The 20409-nt window shown below is 38.4% G+C and overlaps 1 protein-coding gene and 1 long non-coding RNA gene across 7 annotated transcripts in view; one reads left to right on the top strand and one right to left on the bottom strand.

Annotated features, from left to right (window-relative positions):
- Positions 1-20409, top strand: part of GREB1L (GREB1 like retinoic acid receptor coactivator) — a 274898-nt gene that overhangs the window by 106585 nt on the left and 147904 nt on the right. The window lies entirely within an intron of this gene.
- The window catches only part of LOC136792723 (uncharacterized), a 98619-nt gene continuing 88667 nt past the window's right edge, over positions 10458-20409 (bottom strand). The window contains exon 3 of the long non-coding RNA XR_010836976.1: positions 10458-10643. This is a non-coding gene — a long non-coding RNA (uncharacterized lncRNA). The remainder of the gene's footprint in view (positions 10644-20409) is intronic.

The following is a 20409-nucleotide window of genomic DNA, read 5'->3' as shown; positions in this document are numbered from 1 at the left end:
GGTGTCAGTGTGTCCCGGTGTCTGGGCTTAAGTGGCCTTTCTTGGCAGCATCTATAAAGAACATAGAGCATGCCGTAACCTCTGCTGTTGATATTGAGTGTCCTCTTACAGCTTAGTGAGATTTCTAGATCTGTTTCCCTTTCACGTAGGTTGCTTTGTAAGTGGAGCCAGGCTTGCATTGTCCTTGGTAGGGCCTTTGCCCAGGATGCCTTGCTCCTCTACTTAGAACTGACCCATGGTACTTTGGTTCATTAGTTCTACCCAAGGAAGTAGCAGGTACTCACAAGGAGCCTTAAATGGCCTTTGGTTTTCTTTGACAGTTGGGAGTAAGAACACATAGACATACCTACATCTCTCTTTGAAAAAACTTTACAGGGATGAGTCTGAAAAAAAAATTTAAGGACGTTTTCTGTAGTACTTTTTTCTTTGCCACACTTGATTTTCTTGGATGATGACACATGCAGTTTTGGGGGAGTTCTTTCCAGATAACCATGATGTAGGTAAGAAGTACTGAGTGACTGTTAGGATAAGAAGTATCAGAGTTTTCTTGTTTTTTAATGGGAATGTCCATCTACATACAGTATAGTATATAACACTTTCTAATATATGTATGCTATTGCATAACTTTGAGAGTTTTCTTTTTTGTAAGTAGACATCAGGCTAACTGCAAAGATTTATCTGGCTTCAAAATCAGTGCCTTGTCATTAGTAAACTTCACTTACTAGTTTTAGTCAAGTCTAAGCTGCACAATGGTTGAATTGGTGACTATTATATTTGTTTAACTGCTGTAAAGTAAGTTTGCAACAATAGATGCTCACACTTAAATAGGCCTGTGGAGCATTGGGGCCCTATCAATCATGCAGAGATTTCCCTCCTGCTGTCCTTTCTGATGGACAATTCTGCTGATGTGGATATTCAAAAAGAAGGGATCAGGAAGAACAGATGATGGATAAAGACAATCTTCTGTCTTGAGAGGAAATCGGAGAAATCCTTTTAAGGAATTTCTTTGTTATGGTGTCAGAAGATTAATTATGCTCGTGTGAGAACAGCTTTCTCATTGGGTGAAAAGAGACATTATCCTTCTGACTTGTGACAGAAGATTTTCAAAGAAAGAGACTTAAAGATTTCAGCTACTCTGAAATCTTATTCTGTTGCCTTCTAAGCATCCTCCAGTACCGTTGGATTACATCCATGACATTGTGATACTCAACAAGTAATTAATGAATCAGGAATTTCTGCTTTAAGCAACTCCTCCTCCTGTTCCTCATGCAAATCTCTTCAGAGGCCTTAATACCAGAGTTTGTGCATCAGATTTTAAAATAACATAATAGTAGTACAAGTGATAACTTACTACAAGCTAGGAATGGCATCTTGTTATAGTAATGTAGAAGAAGAGACCCTGCAGTACAATGTAAAACTTGTATAACAGATTAATAAACACAGTTTGTAACAGGGCAAATAATTCTATAATCTGAAAAGATATCCTTAAAAAAATCAACTCCTTATTGTATAATTTAACCTGCTTGTAAATAGTGATACTCTTTAAGATATTTACCTTCCTTGAAACCTCTCTGAGCCTGACAAATCAGAAAAACCTTTGAAAGTTAGAGACAAAATACATTGCATAAAATATTACAATTATAAAATTGTTTCAGATAACTTTATTTTTCAGATAACTGAAGGCTTTAAACTTAAAAAAATTGTTTCAGTGAAAGAGCTTCCTTAAAATACATTACTTAATACTCTGTCTTTTAAATAATGCACATTAACTTACTCAGGGTCCTGATTATAAAGACCTAGAGTTGTGCTGCACTGAAATACAATGATGTCCTCAGTGACTGTTGAAGTATTTAGTGTAGGGTTGTTTGCCTCTACACTAAATGGCCTGAGCAGCCATATTTTTATTTTTACTGTCTACTTTTAATAGATATGGAGTCTCTTCCCTTCAGATAAATTATTACTTCTCCTTGGAATCTGTGCATCATGTGGCTGGTAAACTGCTATTTGACTTTATACCTGAGGGTCGCCTGTACCTACAATACAAACCAGTTACATTCCTTTCATTACATTGCTGTAAATTTCTATTTTTCTCTTATTTCCGATTACATGACTGGTTCTAGGCTAAGTGGTTGAGGATTCCCAGAAGTCTGACGTCTGGAAGGAGACATTACTGTGTACACACCCATGCATGTACCCACATGTATACACAGGCATGCACATATGCATGTGTTTACTTACTAATTGTATCAAATATTGATACTGTGTATAATGTATTGTTTTAGAGGCTCTGTGAATGTGTATCACCAGTGGCAGGCTTTTATATCCCAGCCTTAATAATAGATCTGCAGTGACCATCTCACTGTAGATACTTCTTCCCTACCTTTCCTGGGACCCCAACACTAATGCTATACAATGGTAGCTACACTGTGGTTTTAAATAAAAATCAACTACTAGATTGCATGGCAAAAAAATCTTTAAACTGAGCGTTAAATATTAGCTGATGTTAGTAATTGTAAGTTTTGTAGTAACTGTAGTAATTGTAGGACAAGATTCAGATCTTTGTGAGAGTTCATAGCCAAGACTGAGTTTTATTTTAATTCACACTTGATAGTCATACTTAGATGAATAGATTTAAGTTCAAAATTTGGGATTCTTGACTTTCAGGCAGGATCTAAAATTTGATGTATTACCAGTCTATTTTCAGTTTGAGTTTTTGAAGCTGGTAAACCAAAATGATGATTTTCTTGAATACATATGTTTAAGAAACAATTCTAAGAAATAGAAATCTGGGGAGTAGATGGAATACCTTTTCTCCTTCCTTTATAAAGAGAATATTTTGTGTTTTGTCTTTCTGAAAGAAAAATCATTCTGTTATGCCACTCTTGCCCTCTCTTTTAGCAGGATGAGTTAACCTTTGAGAGGGCTTTAATTAAAACTGGAGATAATTCATCTCAATGACATAGAACATTTGAAGAAAAAAAAACAGTTTACTAATTAATAAAATATAGCCAGTTATGTTTCTCTCTGTCTTTCTGACCCTGCCATTAAAGGAGAACAATCAATTCAGCACCACCAGCTGCATAAATTCAATGGAAAAGAACTTCAGGTTTTCTCCTTCCTAAACCCTTGCTGAGTTGTTCTGGCAGCACATAAAAGTGGGTCATTTGTACCTAAAATACTTTACTGATGCTCCATTAATCTTAGTGATGATGTTCTTTTTTTTCCTGCCAGAAGTGGGATGAGGGGATACTATGGGGGAAGGAGAGGAGGTCAGCTTTTTAAAAAATGGATATGTAAACAGATAATAAGGGAAGGTCACTTAATATTTTGTAGCCTGGCCTTTTTGATACTGAATACATGATTGAAATACTAATGATTGTTTTGTGGCATATTTTATATTATTTATTAGTAGCATATCATACTTCAGCATTAAGAGGAATGTTTCAACAATTTGTGAAAAAGTTAGCATGTGTCTTTGCATATATACCAAGAAGATCTTCAGTTTAGAAACAAATGATGTGCCAGACCAAATTACTGTGAAAAGATAGATGAATCAAGGACAAAAGATGTTTTTCTCTGGATATTTTGTTTTAAATGTAAAAGCTCTATCACTCTGCTTCTTGTACACAATGATTAAAAGGGATAATAGACTAAGACTTGAGAGTTTCTCAGCTGTTAGATGTTCAAATGAATCTTGTGAGACCTTGAATAAAGTCTCTATAATGTGCTTTGCATTTCCTAAAATAATTTCGTTAATAAATCGTTTTCCATCTAAACAGAGAATGCTAGATGAGCAAGGCTGCCTTGACCTCCCCTCTTGATCTTCTCTGTAGATTGGCAGGTTTCAAAGGTTAAACTAGCTATAGATGAAGTGTAATCATTAGTGACTTGGCTTCTTTCCAGATCTCTCTGGAAACTGCAATAGCCAACTTTGTTCATTTATTAAGAAAAAAAAAAGAGAAGTCATTCCATGAGCAGTTTGGAATGGGAAGCAGGCACTGTCTCCTTCCTTCTTACTTAAATAAACAAGCTAAATGGAAAAATAAACTTAACTTCTTCACATCTGGTACAAAGCTTCCTCTTTTGTTGAAAGTTCACATGCTTCCTTTGCCATGCCTAGTTGTGTGAATCAGGTGTCTTCCTTCCTTCTGTAAAGTGACTTGTGTCACTATAATAAGGAAAGACCCTGGCTGCTCTCACAGTCCAAGAACTTCATTACATAAGAACTTCATTACATAGAAACAAACGAAATAAAGTGCTCAGCACTGGGAATGACATCAGATGATGTTTGACCCAAGCTCTCACATACCTGTTAGTATTAAACTGACAGGACCTTATGACAGTGATAACGGCCGGAAATCTCAAGTAAGCAAACAAATTCTGCTGGGTACCCCTTACATTGAGTCAGATTATACTTATTTGTGTGCATGAGCTCAACTTAATGTGGCTAAGTTTTCCATGTGTTTCCCTTTATGGCATACACCAACTGTGGCGAGCAAGATGTCACAGGCAGCAGTACCATGATTTCTGAGGCACATTGGCATTTACTAACCACCAGGATACTGTGGATGGTCAAGATTTATCTTTGCAGACTCCCCAGTATGTCTTTTTATTCCCACCTCCACCCTCTTATGCTCCTGGACCACTTTCTGAGGATTCCCCTTCTTTCTGGCTTTCTTTCTCTAATGGAAGACTTTAATAATTGGTATTTAATAATATTGCAATTTTTCTGTTTAACTTTTCCATGAAATAGGAGTATCATTTGCAGCCTCCTTTACCTCAGAATGCCACAGACTTGATGCCTCTTATTTCATAGTTGAACATTCCACAATGTTCTTTAGAAATATACCCTTCATCTAATGCAGAATCCAGTCATTACTTAAAGTTTGGTTAGAAGCTATTTTGGAAGGAAAAGTAGAGTACAAAACCTAGAGGAGTTGAGTTTTTTCCTTTGGATCCTAAGCATAATATTTTATCTCAATGATGTTTATGAAGTTTTATGAGAACAATACTTCCCAGGACGTTGTTGGGATTCTTTTATTTGTTTTCAGTGTTACAACTGATTGATTTTTTTTTTTTAGGTATTATAGTTAAAAACCTAGTGGATGAACAGTGTTTATAATTTTTATTTTTAATGCTCTTGTTCCCTGCTAGGGCCAGCCTGAGAGGAAATGGTAAAGGTCAAATGCCACCGGCATCCAAGAAATGGTGGGCTGGGTGGACCTGATGATTATCCCTGGGGCGAGTTTTTGTTGTCCTGGCAAAATGGCCTTTTCTTACTCTCTTCTGCCATCAGGTACCTCCTCTGAGCATAACCACAGAATGGCAAGGGGCTTAGCAGGCACCACCACTAGTTTGTTTCCATTTTCCAAAGGAGGAGATTGAAGCACAAAGCAGTCTAATATCCAGCCCTAAGATCAGGCAGCAAAGTTTTAAATTTTCTTTTCAATGTATTTGGCTAACTGTTACAAGTAAGCATCCTGTTTAACAGTCATACACACTTTTGATCTCTTTTCTTATTCAAATAAATGGTTTTCAAACTCTAATGTCATAGAATCATGTGGAGTTAGGGTTGCCTATTTGCTAAATCTGGCAGTGCTTTCTGAGGTGTTCAAATTCAGATTCCTCGGTCCTTCCCTAGAACCAGTGACTTGTAAACCTCTGAGGGAGAAGGTAAGGAATGTACAGAGTAAACATGTTCTTCAGGTGATTCTGTTGTAGTCCTTGAACTAGACTTTGTGAAAAACTCATCTAAAGGATTCTGAGCTTAAAGGGTGTCTCAGTGGCCACACTGGTTTCATCAGGAAAATCAGTAGTCAGTCCAGCTAGGTTTTCTATTTTGTTACATTCGGGTCAAGTATAGCCCATGCTGCAGCAGCTGCTGAAACAAAAGGGAACATCCATTCTGTTCTTCCTCACTGTGCCTCCAGATTTCTCATTCAGCACTTTCTAACACCATCACCATCAGACCTGCAGAATGACATTCAGAGCCTCTCTGGGCCCCCAGATCAGCAGGACTGATTCATTCCACTTCACTTGGCTCTCGGTTGCCTCTATCCATAGCTGTGATCACTTTTCTCCATGCTTTTTCTTCCTAGGATTCTCCATAGTTTCTTTACTTTATATCAAAAATAAAGAGCACTTTGCCTTCCAACTAGGACATTGCTCCACTTTCCTCAAGTCCATTAGGAAGTTCCATATGTATTACCTCTCCACAAAGATTTTCTCAGGGTAGATAATAGAATGAAAGGTTATAAGGGAGAGTGAAGATCATATTCCTTGATGAAAAATTGTCATTCTGGGTTGTTTTAAATTTATCTTATTAGAAAATTTGATGTTTAAAAAAATGCAACTAGTAGAGTCAAAATGTACTTAATTGTGTAGTCATATAAGAGTGAGGTAGGAATTCCCCACCCCCCCCTTTTTTTTTGTCCGACTTCTGTAGCAAACCAGGAATAACTTTTAAAATTGTTTTAAAATCTAAAGCAATTCCTTATGGATGTCATTCTAACCTCAGAATTCTCTAAATAGCAATTTTCACAGTTTGTGTAAGTAAGCTCATGTTTAACCAGCTAAAATTTGTTAGTTCTATCTTGAGTTTTAATTAACAATTTTGATAACAATTTGGGCCATTTCATATATTCTCTTCTGTTGCTTTAGAAAACACAGTGTGACTTAGCTTGAAGAGCATGACATGTAGGGTTTAAAGGTTGTAGGTTTGAATCTCAGGACTGCAAATTTTCTCAAACAAATTACTCAATCTTTCAGAGTCTGTATTTAATGAATATAGTATGTATCTTAGAATGTATGTATATTAGAATGTTATAGTATGTATCTTAGAATGTTAGTATGTATCTTAGAATGTATCCATGTTCCCTGTATAGTTCTGAGGTGTTGTTTAGAAATTTTTGGTTAATTTAGTTGTTGGTTATATCTAATGACAATTAGGAAATATTTCTCAACCTGAGACCTAGACAAGATTTTAGGCAAGGTCTATTATTTTCATGAGCTTTTCTTTGGCCAACCTAAAATAATCACGTTCTTATAAAGATCTGGAACCTAGGACATTACAATTGGGTTTTACTTTTGTTCTCATTGCCTTTTTTACCAATAAAAGATACTTTATTGATGAACTTCAAGGGCAGTATATCCCTCTGGCAACTACCCTAAGTGGCATGGGTTTGTTGGATTGTATTTTTTTTACTTCCTTTGCTTGCTTCTAAGATCCCTCTCAGGGCTTCCCTGGTGGCGCAGTGGTTGAGAATCCGCCTGCCGATGCAGGGGATACGGGTTCGTGCCCCGGTCCGGGAAGATCCCACATGCCGCGGAGCGGCTGGGCCCGTGAGCCATGGCCGCTGAGCCTGCGCGTCCGGAGCCTGTGCCCCGCAATGGGAGAGGCCACAACAGTGAGAGGCCCGCGTACCACAAAAAAAAAAAAAAAAAAAAAGATAAGATCCCTCTCAGTTCAGCCCATGCTCCTTATCCCACCCACAGGAGCTGATGATAAAGGAATGTAATGTGGTCTCCACCAGCACAACCCCTCACGTAGCAGCACAATAGAAAAAAACATTAGTTCTGGAGTCAGAGGACATGCATTTGAGGACATCCATAAATTTGGCTATTTATGAGTGTGGTGATCATACAGAGATTAACTGAGATAATATACATGCATGGAAGAACTCTGAAGCATTATTCTTCCTATGGTTAGGGATTTATATAAGGAAGGGCATTAACATTTATTATATGCCTGATATATGCCAGGTGCTTTGCATATATTATCTTCTCTGTTTTAACCCTATGAAGTAGAAGATATTATTCCCATTTTGCAGATAACTAGCCTCAAGCCACATGATTGTAAAGTACTATAGCAGAGCATGATTTGAATCAGGTTTATCACTCACCACACTGCCTCTCTTTATTGCTTTAGGAGCAGCACAGGTCAGGCCTTCTTGGTCCTGCCTCCTGAGTATCAAGGAGAGAGGGAAGGCATAGATGAGAAAATGAAGGAGACTCTCCATGTATGCAGTCAGCAAATAAGGAGCCATCTGAGAAAATACACTGTCACTGACTTGACAGGGTCCTCATCTACTACAACCAACTTGCAATGTGGCTCAACCACAAGTCCCTTTATCTCCCTACTTCTTTTTTCCTCTGTCAAATAAGGGGGGTTGGCTGATTATTTATTTGTAAAAATATTATAAGAATTTTAAACCTTACTCTAATTTTATTATGATGATTACATAATGTTTAAACCTAGAAGAGTGGGGAAGCCAAAAAGCTTTTCGGAATTCAGACTCATGGACCTTTTCCAATGTTTTTCCACTTGAACACAAATGAAGTCAAAAGTTTTCACCTGGCCTAAAAGCCTCAGGTGATACCAGCCCATTAGGTGTAAACTGTTTCCTTCTGTGACTGTGCAGCTTTGCTTATGACCCTATTAGGGTCTGACAAAACACTGGAAGCACCTCTCAAAGGGAAAGTGGGAAAGTGGGAGCTGAGGTGTTTTTGGTTTTGGTGAGGGGTTGATTATTATAATCAAATAAAACCGATGATGAGAAGTTAATTTTCAAAAAATAAAATTTACAGGGAAAGTTATCATTATTATATCTCAATTTTGGCTGTAGGATTTTAGGACAGTTTAAATTATCAAAACCACTTTTTCCCATCTGCTTATCTGCTACTGATAAAGGCAGTCTCTAAATCCATTTGTACAATTTCAGACAGATTGATGGTCTGAACACCTGAAAATGTTGAGTGAAAGGCCATTTTGTCTAATCTTTTTTTTTTTTTTTTTTTTTGGTACGCGGGCCTCTCACTGTTGTGGCCTCTCCCGTTGCGGAGCACAGGCTCCGGACGCGCAGGCTCAGCGGCCATGGGTCAAGGGCCTAGCCGCTCCACAGCATGTGGGATCTTCCCGGACCGGGGCACGAGCCCGTGTCCCCTGCATCGGCAGGCGGACTCTCAACCACTGCGCCACCCGGGAAGCCCAATTTTGTCTAATCTTACACATATGTGGCCATGTCTTTTTACAGGACTTTCAATAAGTAATTGTTTCTATTTTACATCAGTGTTATTAGTCTTAGCAATATGGATTCTTCAGTGAATAAAATAGCAAACAATAGTGGAAGTTATTAAATATATTTAATATAATTTCTTAATTGCCCCCCTGTCCAATAAGAAAACAAATAACAGCAAATCTCAGCCTTCTCCACATGAAAGTTTTCCTTCCACATTTTCAAATTTAAGTATCTAAATTGCATCTGAGTTTAAACTTTGCAACAAAAGCGAAACAAGCATGTAAAGTGATGGAAAATATTCAGGAAATTGTACCATGGCCTAATATTTTGCTTCTTTTTTTATTGACCATTCATACCCCAAAATTGTTACATATTTTCTTTGTAAATGAGGTAACAACTTGGAAGAAAAGTCACCTACAGTTGGAGAGATTTGAGCTTTTCTAGTTGGTATTTAAAGTAGCACTTGTAAGTAGAGTGGTAAAATTGAAATGATGTGTACAACAAATTTTAAAGTCATTATAGCCCTTTAAAATGTCAGGAAGAGTAAAAGAGAAAAGGCCCATGTGTCTGGTTCATGAATTTTGGTCATTAACACGTATTCAAGAACCATTTTTTGAATCCTGTTCTTCTAGGCCTCACTGCCTCAGACGCAATTTAAGTGGAATTATTTTTTTTAATAATTACTCTTAAGTACCTGATGATCTAATGAAGACAATTTCTTAATGTGTCAAAATGAGTTCTTTGTATCTTACTTGAATCCTTTGTTGTCTTAAGCTGATCTGCTTTAGGGTTCTTAAATCCAGGCATTTTACAATGCAGGCTCTAGCAATGGCATTCATTTGGAATGCTGCCTTTTGTTTACTAGCTTTCCCAGACCCTTTGGTCATCTGGTGTCTTCACTAATGTGATTGGTACTCCTAGGCTCTGCAGGTAGCCCTGAGCCTTTATATGTGGGATTTACAAAGGGACTCACCACCCTGGCTGCTAATGAAGGGAGCCGTGGGGATTTTGTTTTGTTTTTTTCAATCTGTCTTCCAAAAGAGTGAAGGAAAATTTTGTTTTGGGTTTGCTAATTCTCCTTGTTTTCCGTTTACTTTAAGTTTTACAATTGATTTACTAACTGTGGTGCAAAAATACAAATTTATTTTTTAGGAGTCAGAATGTTTCATCTGCCAGCCCTTCATGCTAATCACTACAATTGTTTATTATCGAACCTGGAAAGAACAAAGTGGGGCCTCTGTTTAAACTCAACCAACTGGCATTTCAGCTTCATCTGTTTTTGTCTTTTAGGGATTTTTGACCAATTTGGTTGTTTAAAAAAAAAAGTATATGATTAGGAGCCTTGGTTTCTAGTGCCAGCCTTGCCATTTAGTACTTCTATAATCCTTTTTTTTTTTTTTTTTTTTTTTTTTTTTTTTTGCGGTACGCGGGCCTACTCACTGTTATGGTCTCTCCCGTCGTGGAGCACAGGCTCCGGACGTGCAGGCTCAGCGGCCATGGCTCACGGGCCTAGCCGCTCCAGGGCCCGGACCCGTGTCCCCTGCATCGGCAGGCGGACTCTCAACCACTGCGCCACCAGGGAAGCCCAGTACTTCAATAATCTTGAGTCACTCTTTGATTTCTCATCTGAAAAAAAAGAAAGAAAGGAAAGTGTTATCAAAGTGCACATGAGATCCAAGATGATGTTTCATATTTTTCCAGGTTTCTTCTCTTTTTATTACCAAAGTGCCCTTTTATTTGATTTTTGGGTAAGCCTACATTGAAACACAAATGTGCATCTGATAAAATGTTTTAACCAGTGGTCAAATCAATAATTAAAGTGTCAGTGTCTTCATTTTAGAAGTAATATGCATTGTAGATTATAACCCAGTTTTATAGGGAGAGAGATTTATTTGCCCATTTTCTGATGGTAAAACATGGAGCCCGTGTTTTAACTGCATTTTATAAGGCAGTGGTTCTCAGGTGTGGTTTAAAGGTCTTCCAGGGGTCATGGAATCTCTGGATTTTTAGAATGAGAAGGGACATCAGCAATCATCAGGTCCAATCTCTTGAGTTTTACTAACAAGGATTCAGGAAGCCAAGAAATGCTTAGTAACTCATCCATGGTCACAGAGCCTAAAGAACTGCTAGCAGGACACACCCAAACACTAAAGACAAAATGGCACCTACTAGGGTGGAGGCATCCTAATTACCTCTTGATGAAAAACAGAGAATGAAAGTTTGAAGGGAGAGACTGTTTATTCCAAGTCTGAAAACTTAAAAATCACTGCTTGATAGTAATAGACAGTTGGTTAGTTTCTACATTGAGGTTTACAGATTAAAGTCTTTCCAATTTCACAAACGTTTAATGAGGACATACTGTGCGTGAGACAGTTCCTGCCCTTAGAGACTTTATAGTCCAACCTGGAGATAAAACAAGTATACACACAATGCACTGCAAGTTGCTAGGAATAAAAACGATTTTTAAAAAAGGTTTTCCAAGTCTCCAAGGACTTTGAAAATTTCAAAGTCCAAAGGGGAGATGGACTTAAATAGAACCTGACAGGTCAAGTGTTCATTATCAAGTCAATTCAGAGTGCTCTGGGAACTCACACTAGTAAAATAATGAAATTTTGTCAAGTTTTCCTATTCTTGAGTTAGTGCTTGCTATGGTAGAAAATCCTCCCAGCGCTCAGATTGATATCCCTATAAGTTTGTTTTCCCTAACTCTAAATACAACTTAATTATACCTTTGACTATCCTTGACTGAGTCTGTCTCCTTTTTCTTAAGTAATTATTTCAAATCTACTCCATTCTCTTCAAGCCTCTACCCAACTGCCCTTTTCTCAGCAGGCTGCTCCTCTCACTTCTAGGAGCCCCTAAAGAGTCCCAGTAATTGCCTTGACTTCAGCTGACCTCTGAGAACTAGTGATGCCAAGTGCTTTATCTCCAACCTGATTCCCCCTAAACTTCAGATTCATCTATCAAATTACTGCTGGTTATCTCCATTTGGATATTTCACAGTCATCTCAAAATCAATATTTCTAAGACCTGAGTGCATCACCTTCCATTCAAAACCTCATCTTCCTCCTCAGAGTGCCCTTAATCAGAGAAGACACCATCATCCTCCCCAATTTGCATTTTAGAAAAACTATTTTGGCCAGAACGTGCCAATGCTGAAAGAGTGTCCTAGTTAGGAGGCTGCAATGATCCAAACCATTGTATTGCTTGTCATAACTATTTAATACAGTATATGTAATTGCATGAGAAATAACCTAGTCAAGTGATTAAAAACATGGCTTTGAAGTAAGATGGGTCTGGGTCTGATTCCTGACACCACCACTTATCAACTAGCCATGTGATCTTGAGCAAATGATTAAACTTTATAAGACTGGGTTACCTCACCTGAAAAATGGAGACCATCATAATACTAATATCTTAGGGTGTTCTGAGGATGAAATGAGGTAGCACTTTCGAAGCTTTCAGCACTGGTATCCCTAACTAAGATCTACAAGGACAAAGACCATTTCTAGCTTGTTCACCATTGTATCTGCAGGACCTGACATGTAAAAGGCACTAAATAAATATTTGTTAAATGAATACATGAGGTCCTGGCATGCCTAAATTGAAGCGCTAACAGTGGCAATGGAGAAAAACAACACAAGGTAGAGACCTAAGCTTCATCCTGATTTGCTCGCCCATGTCATTAGTCACCAATTCCTAATGATTTAATTCCTAAGTATTTCCTAATAATTCCTTAGGAATTATTTAATTCCTAAGTGTTTAATTCCTAAGTATTAACCCTACCATCACTGCACCCATGCAGGCATCATAATCTCTCCCCAGGACTATAGTACAGGTTTCTCAACACTCTCACAGCATGCTGTTTTGCCTCCTCATGATCCCCTACCAGCCTGACACTCGAGGAACCTATTCAAAGCCGAAATGTGGAACATATCATTCCTTTGCTTAACACCGTTTTGTGTGGCTATTTTTTATCTACAGTATCCAGTCTCGACTCCTCACACTTGGGCCTTCAATACATTGTATGTAATTGCATGAAGGATAACATGGTCAAGTGATTAAAAACATGGCTTCCTTTCCTCCCCCTCCCTCTCTCCCACTTGGTAGTCTAGTAATGCCAGATTGGTCTTGTCTTCTGTATATACTGTGCTATTTCATGCTTTTGAGAGGTGCTTGCTTATTTTTTCAACACCCTTCTCTCCTATATCATTTAGGATTACATTTGTCTGCAAATGACAAGATACACTAAACAGCAAGTTAGAAGTTTATTTCTTTCCCACATAAAGTTTGTAGGTGGGGCTTCCCTGGTGGCGCAGTGGTTGAGAGTCCGCCTGCCGATGCTGGGGATACGGGTTCGTGCCCCGGTCCGGGAAGATCCCACACGCCGTGGAGCAGCTGGGCCCGTGAGCCATGGCCGCTGAGCCTGCGCGTCCGGAGCCTGTGCTCCACAACGGGAGAGGCCACGACAGTGAGAGGCCCGCGTACCGCAAAAAAAAAAAAAAAGTTTGGAGGTAATTGTCTAAGACTGATAAAGCATCTCTGCTGTCATCAGGGACCCAGGCTCCTGTCTTGTGGTTCTGCCATGTATGGGTGGCTTCCATCCTGTTCCTCTCTCCCTTCTCTATCCCTTTTAGAACCTTACTCCACTAATCATCGCCTCTCTTCTGTACTGTCACCTCTTCCTTTTCTTTGAGGGAAGAACCTCCTCCTATAAGCATCCCTCCTTCTAATCACTCTTCCCTGCCATTTTACCTTTCCTACAGCTGCCAACTTATTTCCATCCTAGTTCACCATACTTCTTGGAAGAGTCATTGCTATATGCCATGGCACATTTTCATTCTTGATCCTATTTGACCTCTCTTACCTGTTGAAACTGTTGACCACCTCCCATTTCTCCAAACCCTTTTGTCCCTTGGCTTTCACAAACCCGTCGGTTCCTGGTTTCCTTCCTGCTCTTCCTTCTCCACCTGCTTTGCTGGGTTTTCCTCTTCCTTTGCTTAACAGTGAAATGACGATGTTTCTCGGGCTTCCCTCCTTGACCCTCTTACTCCACATGCTTTCTCTACAGCGGCATCCCCTAGGAAATCTCACCAGTACTGCTTTCAGTTATCTGTATGGCAGCTGTCTGTCTCCAGGATCTGTCTGTTCAGTCCCCACTCCTGAGTCCTGAATTTCTAACTGCCTTCTGAAAGGGGCCCTCCTCTCTGTTCTTTCTGCCCTGATTGTGGGCAGTCTCAATCACCACTTCCTAGACTCTTGCAGAACCTTGTATCTGGTCTCCAATCCAACTTTCCTGATCTCTAATCCACCTTTCGCACTATCACCAGTTACCTTCTATTTTTTAAAAAAATCTGATTATGTTAATTCCTGTTTTGAAAACTTCCATGGGTTTTCTCCTGCTTCTGGGAAAATTCAAATTCCTAACTTGGCATATAAGGTCACTTGCAGACTGACCCCAATCTACTTTTAAAATTTTCTTCTCTTGCCACAGTGCCCTCCAACAATGAACTTTTCTGTATTTTTAAAATATACCATGCCTTTGACATTCTGTTATATTGCTCTGGGAGGTCCTCCCAATTCTATTTGGTGAATTCCTACTTTATCCTTTAAAGACACTCATATGTTATCTCTTCTCTGATATTTTCTTCATTTCTCTAAACAGAATTGCTACATTCTCTGCTACTAAACATTTATGCATGTACAGATGTCTTCACCTTTAAATGGGGATCTCTTTGAGATTAGGGACTGCCTTTATCATCCTTTCTAGCACAGTTCACAGTACCTTCTAGATGAATAAATGAAAATAATGAAATTGGAAAATAGGAATAGCTTTTACTCTAGTGAATTTTGTTTTAGACATAATGAATGGCCACACCGAGGTTGAGGGGAGAGCAGCAACTCAGAAGAAAAGACTTTATGGCCAATGATGTAGATGTAAGAGTCACCAGCAAAGACAATAATTAACAACTGATTAGATCCCATGTTTTTCAAGTATGGACTAAAGAAAGGTAGAACATTTATAGGAAGTAGAGGAAGGCTTAGGAGTGGGAATATGGGGTATGAATGGAGAAAATCTAAAAACATCTGTACTGGGAAAAAAAAAACCCAGTTGACACTTTTTCCTGTGAACTTTGTCTTCCATCTTAGGGGTTTTCAGTTTTGGACTATTTCCTATATTGTCCTGGAAAATTCTTTCAAAGTTCCACATAAGCAAGCAAATTTAACAAATTCACTGGCTTATGATAGTAAAAATGATATCTTATGGGGTATTAGGACAAGTTGTATTTATTTATAGTCTTTACTATGTGCACATTCATAAAACTATATTTGTCACTGTCCATTTGCCTACAATAAACCTGTAATGTGGAAAGGTATTACTTGTAAAATAAGAAAGTCAATATTTTGCAAATATCAAATGTTCAAAGTCAATGAAGATAGTAATGGTGATGATCTTGATAATAATTAAAAAAAACAGAGCTTAGTTAAGTTACAGAATGCATAAAACTTGAAATCACTTCTTATAGAAAATTGGAAAATAAAGATAAGCATGAAGAAAAAATTACATTCTATAAACATATTACCCAGTATTTATATATTTTATATAAATTTGTGGGTTTTTTAACATCTTTATTGGAGTATAATTGCTTTACAATGTTATGTTAGTTTCTGCTGTATAGCAAAGTGAATCAGCTATACGTATACATATATCCCCATATCTCCTCCCTCTTGTGTCTCCCTCCCACCCTCCCTATCCCACCCCTCTAGGTGGTCACAAAGCACTGAGCTGATCTCCCTGTGCTATGCAGCTGCTTCCCATTGTAAAACAGATAGCTAGTGTATATATGTCAATGCTACTCTCTTACTTCGTCCCAGCTTGCCCTTCCCATTCCCTGTGTCCTCTTTGGAGAAATGTCTATTTAGGTCTTCTGCCCATTTTTGGATTGGGTTGTTTGTTTTTTTGACATTGAGCTGCAAGAGCTGCTTGTATATTTTGGAGATTAATCCTTTGTCAGTTGCTTCGTTTGCAAATATTTTCTCCCATTCTGAGGGTTGTCTTAAATTTACATCACATTGTTTGGATTTATATTATTAGCTCTTTATCTTAATAGGTTACTTACATATTTCTTTCCTCATAGAAATGGGAACCTACTGTTTTATATTTTCCATTTCATATATTATGAACATAGTTCTATGTCAAAACTATACTTCTTATAGCTTTATAGAATTCTATTTATGGATGGATTTGTGAGGTTAAATGAGACAATGTACGTGGGGTACATGGTAGGTACTCAGTAAATGGTAGTGGTTGTTGCTGTTACTATAATGTGCTTAACTCTTTCCCCATGGATGGAATAGTAAGTTGTGCCCAGGAGTGGGGATATTAATGTTCTACTTTATTATATACATAGTAGACATTAACTCTTTTCATTAGCTAGAAAAATTTTTCTTTTTATTTGTTTTAGGTGTTAAATATATGGATGTTTGATATGTTCACTAGTCAAATCTGTCAATCTTATCCTTTGTGATTTCCAGGCTTAGAAAGCTAAATTCTCACTATGATAACCATAATAAATCTTGGTACATGATAAATATCAGTGTAAAAAATATTTAATTCTGTTTCCTCTTAGTTTTTGTATGGTCTTATGTGGGTAGGCATAAAAATGTATTTAGGTATAGATACTTAAATTTAATCTTTTGTCTCTCTGGTATTTATTTTTAGTGTCTACTCTAAGTTGTTTGTTAGCTGTTACTTTTTAAATTGTTGAATATTACTTCGGTATAATTAAATGAACAATTCCTCCTTCCATTTATTGTTTTATAATGCCTCAATTATCATATAATAATTCTTATAGATAATAAGGGTTTTTTTGGACTGTCATCAATGAGCTTCTCATTCATGTGCTGGCCCTATATTTTAAATTATTAAATTATTCAAACAATATTTTTGAGTGCCTGCTATGTAGGAGGACACCACAATAGGTGCTGTGATTTCAATAATAGGCAAAACAACAAAAACATTGTCCCTACTTTCAATGTAGCTTAGAATTTAGGAAGAAAGACAAACATTAAAACAATTGATCATACAAATTATATAGCTCAAAAGTGAATTAAAAGTTAAACAGGGGGGCTTCCCTGGTGGCGCAGTGGTTGAGAGTCCGCCTGCCGATGCAGGGGACACAGGTTCGTGCCCTGGTCCGGGAAGATCCCACGTGCCGCGGAGCGGCTGGGCCCGTGAGCCATGGCCGCTGGGCCTGCGTGTCTGGAGCCTGTGCTCCGCAACGGGAGAGGCCACAACGGTGAGAGGCCCGCGTACCGCAAAAACAAAAAGTTAAACAGGAGCTGAATAAGTTTCTATGAGAGCTTTCAGCAAAGGGCTGAGGGGATTAGGGAAGCAGTGCTTCAGTTGGGACCTAAAGGATGAGGTGATTTAAGTAGGCAAAAGTAGAAGGATGGGTGGTATCACAGGCAGAGGGAATGTAAGTGTCTAAAGGTTGGTCAGTGTTGCTGGAGCACCGTTTTTAGGAAGAGAACAGTGCAAAATAAGGCTGGAGAGATAGGCAGGGACATTTCCAATACTGATTTTTATCCTCAACAGTATAAAACTTCAAAAGTCTTTAGCAAAGAGTTGACATGATTATATTTTCACTGTGATGCAGAGAAGTGATTGGAGGGTGCCAGAGAGGAGGCAAGGAGAGCAACTAGGGAAGTTGGTCCTGGTTGTTGGCAGGAGGCCTCAGTTCCTACCTACGAGGACCTATGAGAGCTGCTTGGGTGTCCTTACAACACAGTGGTTGCCCCTTCTTAGAGCAAGTGATCCAAGAGGTCAAGGCAGCAACTGCAGTGTCTTTTATGACCTTGGAAATCACACATTGTCACTTGTTCCATATTTTATTGATCACATAAGTTATCCCTGATTTGATGTGGGAGTGGATTACACAGGAGGCAGGAATCATTGGGGCCATCTTGGAAGATGGCTACCACAGACTAGACTCTGTGGAATGCCAACATTTCATCGCTGGGTAGTGTAACATGGGAGTGCAAAGGAAATTGAAAAGCAGCATAGGAAAGGAAGAAAACCAGAAAGTTGTAAGGTGAAATCAAGTGGAAGGAAAGGAAATTTCAAGAAATATACTCAGAAGGAATGTTAGATGAGAACCGAAAAATATTCACTGGATTTAGTGGCATGGATTTAATGGCCAAAAACTCTTATGTTATAATTTAACATTTATTTTGACTCACCTCTCCTTATAACCTTTTTTGAAAAGATGTTTTTCCCATCTTTTCTTTGATAATCTTCCTTATGAATTCATGGATGTTTTCATAATGTTCTACCCAAATTCTACTGTTATTTTGATTGGAATTGTGTTGTTTATTATTTTGTTTGAGAAACAAGTAATTTTACAATTAGGCTTCTCTACTCAGCATATTTCTCTGTGTGTAAATTTTCACTAAATCACCCCAATCAACTTTGGCAATTTAAAAAATGTTATCACAGGTCCATCATTAAGATGAGTCCTGAGTGTTCTTTTTGTTGTTGCCATTGTGAATGGGGGATCTTTTCCCTTCCCACATTACAACCATAGTGTTTTTGATCTGGAAATGTATTACTTTTATCCTTCATTTTATGGATATGGAAACAGGCCCAGAGAAGACCGGTGACTTGGCTATGGTGGGAGGGTTGGGAACTGCAGATCCTGGACGTCCAAATCTTATTGTGCTACATTAATAGGAAATCAAGTTGCTCACTTACCCAGTCGAACCTTGTTAAAATTAATACTCCCTTAAAGTATCAGTTTCTTTGTATCAGATTTCTTTTTAAAAATAAATTTACTTATTTATTTTTGGCTGTGTTGGGTCTTTGTTGCTGCGCAGGCTTTCTCTAGTTGCTGCAAGTGGGGGCTACTCTTCGTTGCAGTGCGCAGGCTTCTCATTGTGGTGGCTTCTCTTATTGTGGAGCACAGGTTCTAGGTGCGTGGGTTTCAGTAGTTGTGCCACACGGGCTCAGTAGCTGTGGCTTGCGGGCTCTAGAGCGCAGGCTCAGTAGTTGTGGCGCAGGGGCTTAGTTGCTCTGCGGCATGTGCGGTCTTCCCGGATCAGGGCTTGAACCCGTGTCCCCTGTGTTGGCAGGCGGATTCTTAACCACTGTGCCACCAGGGAAGTCCCTGTGTCAGATTTCAAAGTAGTAGCATACATTTTGTAGCACACCTCCAGTTTTTAGCATTGTCATTTTGAAATATAATGTCATGACTTGAGGAGCTGCCTCTCATCTCCATTCAATTCTCCCAAGACCCGATTCCTACCAGACAAGAACTCTTTCTTCTTTGAGGTCTAAACAGACCTAACAACCTATTGCACTGAATAAATATTTAATGAAGATTGAATATTTCCTCTGTGGTGGATCAATTACTCTTGTTGACTCTCTGAGGAAAGCTTTTTTTTTATGTCATGTGGTAGGTTAAGAAATTTGTTTTCCTGAATATTATTATTAGTGACAAAGTTTGTTTCAGTTATATAAAAATTCATGTCCCGTAGGTTTTTTCAGTTATCTATTTTTCTTGGTTTATATATGCAGTTTGAATTTTTATGTTATCTCATACACAAATCTGAGATTCATTGACCTGGTAGCATGCAGTAAAGTCATTGGTTGTGAGAGTTGGTTTATTTATTTATCTTTTTTTTTTTTTTTTTTTTTTTTTTTTTGCGATACGCGGGCCTCTCACTGTTGTGGCCTCTCCCCTTGCGGAGCGCAGGCTCTGGACGCGCAGGCTCAGAGGCCATGGCTCACCGGCCCAGCCGCTCCGCGGCATGTGGGATCTTCCCGGACCGGGGCACGAACCTGCGTCCCCTGCATCAGCAGGCGGACTCCCAACCACTGCGCCACCAGGGAAGCCCAGAGTTGGTTTTTTTAGAATCTGTGGTATTTGCAGCTCTGAAAATGAAAAATATTTGCTAACAAAGTGAAAGGATTGTTAGTTGTACCTTTTTAATGGAAGAAAATATTTTTTATTGATAAATATCACCAAAACATAAATAATTCTTTTCTTTTAATTAACAAAACTCTGTTTCTTGTATTTTTAACTGTCAGTCTTATATTTAATTTTATTCTTTTAAACTTCTCTTAACTGATATTAGGTTTAAATGAAATGCTTTTATATTTGCCTGTGGAGTCTCTAAATTTATAAAGTTGATGAAATAACTTGAAAGTTTTCATCTTATAAAACCAGAATCACTATAGTGGAATCATTTAGGCCAAGTTGTTAATGTGGCATTCAGATGGAATTTATCAGAATCGATTATTAAAACAAACTCCTGTCATTGAAATGAAAACAGAAAACAATGAAGAGGTAGGGGAAAGGGTGCATATATTTTTCATCTTCTTTGTATACTA

Source organism: Kogia breviceps, chromosome 15 (assembly GCF_026419965.1).
Source record: "Kogia breviceps isolate mKogBre1 chromosome 15, mKogBre1 haplotype 1, whole genome shotgun sequence".
NCBI classification, from domain to species: Eukaryota; Metazoa; Chordata; class Mammalia; order Artiodactyla; family Physeteridae; genus Kogia; species Kogia breviceps.
The sequence above is the reverse complement of the archived record's forward strand: the minus strand, read 5'-3'. Positions and strand labels throughout refer to the sequence as shown.